The sequence below is a fragment of the Rhagoletis zephyria genome, unplaced genomic scaffold, assembly GCF_001687245.7.
Source record: "Rhagoletis zephyria isolate East Lansing unplaced genomic scaffold, Rhagoletis_zephyria_1.1 Rzeph_scaffold_05112, whole genome shotgun sequence".
Classification (NCBI taxonomy): domain Eukaryota; kingdom Metazoa; phylum Arthropoda; class Insecta; order Diptera; family Tephritidae; genus Rhagoletis; species Rhagoletis zephyria.
In genome coordinates, this window is record NW_016162195.1 from 25,729 (window position 1) to 28,616 (window position 2,888).

The following is a 2,888-nucleotide window of genomic DNA, read 5'->3' on the forward strand; positions in this document are numbered from 1 at the left end:
GGCGTGGTTACAGTCCGATTTCGCCCATTTTCAATACCAACCTGCCTTGGATTAAGTGAAACCTACATACCAAATTTCGTTGAGATATCTCAATTTTTGCTCGAGTTATCGTGTACACGGACGGACGGACAGACGGACATACGGACGGACAGACAGACATGGCTTAATCGATTTCTTTTTTCATCCTGATCATTTATGTATACATTTGTCTATATCTATCTCGATTCGTTTTGGCTGTTACAAACAACCGTTATGTGAACAAAATTAATATACCCTTGTGCACAAGTGCGCTCGGGTATAAAAAACTAACGGTTGTCCCGTATTCTAGAATGAAGATTTTTTCCCATACAAAAATTGGACCACTTTAATGTATATATCGTCGTTTAAAGTGCAAAACCGCGTATCAACAAAATGCAGAACCGCGTATCAACAAAATGCAAAACCGCGTATGTGAGATTGCATAAATTGTTTTCTAGAGAGTAAAAACACTAATATTTCAAAATGGTTATCTTTTTTATAAAGCAATCTCATTGCTGGCTAGTATATTTCAGGACGAATGGATAGCGACTGAGCCAAGAGCTTGTGTGAGCATATCTAATTTTTGGCAGCCAATGTCAGTTACGCGGTTTAGCGAATGACGATACGCGGTTTTGTACTTTAAACGACAATATATGTCTCGAATGAAAAAAAGTCATCATTAAAGTACTAAACGTTTCGAATTTGCATTAACAAAATCGGTTCATAAATAGGGCTTTTATCGGGTCCGTTTTTCGCAAATGCCTTCTTCATCATGTAGGTAGCTTATAATTTGAATTTTAACGAAATCGGTTTGGTAAACGTATCTTCCATCATGCTGGTGGTGTACATTTTGAATTTGAACGAAATCGGTTCATAAATACGATTTTTATAAATAACTCAACTCCCTAGCGGGTCTTTTACGTATTTTTCATCATGTAGGTAGCACACGGTTTAAATTTGAACGAAATCGGTTCATAAATACGATTTTTATAAATAACTCAACTCCCTAGCGGGTCTTTTACGTATTTTTCATCATGTAGGTAGCACACGGTTTAAATTTGAACGAAATCGGTTCATAAATACGATTTTTATAAATAACTCAACTCCCTAGCGGGTCTTTTACGTATTTTTCATCATGTAGGTAGCACACGGTTTAAATTTGAACGAAATCGGTTCATAAATACGACTTTTATAAATAACTCGACCCCAGCGCCACCTAGCGAGTTTTCTGGTAGCCTATAATAGGACCATATATGCAAGGAATAAACTCTGAAAATTTGACTGAAATCTATGCAGTAATTTTTGAATTAACTCCGAACAACGAAAACGGCTATTATTTTATGTATATAGATTAACAAATTTGCGTGTCACTGAACAGAAGCGGTTAGAAATAAAATAGGCAGTTCGATCTTTTCGAAACGATGCATTTCTAATCGCTATTGCTTCCTGCATCAAAATATGATTTTTCAGCAACTTTACTTACCTAGTTTATAGACGTAAAATAAACTGTTTTTTTTTTAAAGTAACCATTTCGCTGCTTTTGAACTGGTGGGGATTTAGTTACTAACGGAATGATTACTTTTTGGCGATAAAGATCCAGTACGGAAGCAGAAATTTAATATTAATAACAATGCCCAACGATTTCCGTCCATCAGCATGACGTACGCCATGCCCCGATAGTTCTCCACAGAGCTTCGAACGATTCCTTCCATACAGTTGGAAAGATGCCTTCTTTAAAAGACAAATTAAATAAGGCTGTTAACGGCTCAGAGAGATAATCAGCACAATTTATAAAAAAAAACAAGTGGGGATCTGGTCAGGACCATAACTAAAAGACTTTTGTAAGGACTTCAGGGAAACTAATACATATTCGAGAGATATTATTGGGGTATGTATTGAATTCATTGGGCTTAGTTTAAAAGGATAGTCACAGTATGCTTGGGAGTTAATGGAATAATTGGATTTAAAAAATCGAGCGAACATGTTAGAAATTTTTTGATTATCACTAGAGATGGTATATTGACACTTCATGGCGGTAGGAAACCCACGTACATTTCGCTTGGAGTTTACGAAAGCATAAAATGATTTGGGGTTGTATATTATACGCCGTTTGATTTTACCCAAGTAAGCTTGATAACACTTTTTGTTTAATTCAAAAAACGTATGACGCAAAATTAAGTATTTTACATAGTATAAGTGTAAACCGTTTTTTTTTGTATAATCTAAAATAACGTGACTTTCTGTTTTTCAAATTTCTCAGTTCCTTAGTGAACCATAACTATGTTTATTCTTCAGGAACACACAGGCGTTTAGGCACGTACTTTTCAAATAATTTATGTACAGTAAAATTAAAATATGCAACGCTTTGCTCAACTTTTTCTTTGTATACCGGCCACGACAATTTAGACAGTTCTTTAATCAGTTTTTTAAAGTTGGCTTTCGAAAAATCAAAGCGAATATTTGGTTCGTATATTTGGATACCGCAATTTCGACCATCGTTTATAATTTCTTAAGATATCTCAATATCAGGATGGTAGACATCTTCGGGCAAAACAAGCGGGTCGCATTTATTTACAGCGGACTTAGATGCATCATCAACATAAACAAGATCTAATACTTTGCCAAACTTATTGCGAAGTACGTTAACTTGATTTAGGTAGAGTTTAGCCATCTCCTCTAAAAATACGTTGTTGCACGCACTAGACGAGAAAGGTACGATATCATTTTCAATGATGTTCCACCATACATTTGGTAAATTATAGTCACCCAACACAATCATTGAATCAGAGGGTTTAATCATTAAATTAACTGATTTCAGTAAAGAGACATGTTGTGAATACACTGGTAAGTCAGATTGGAGAGGAATAAAG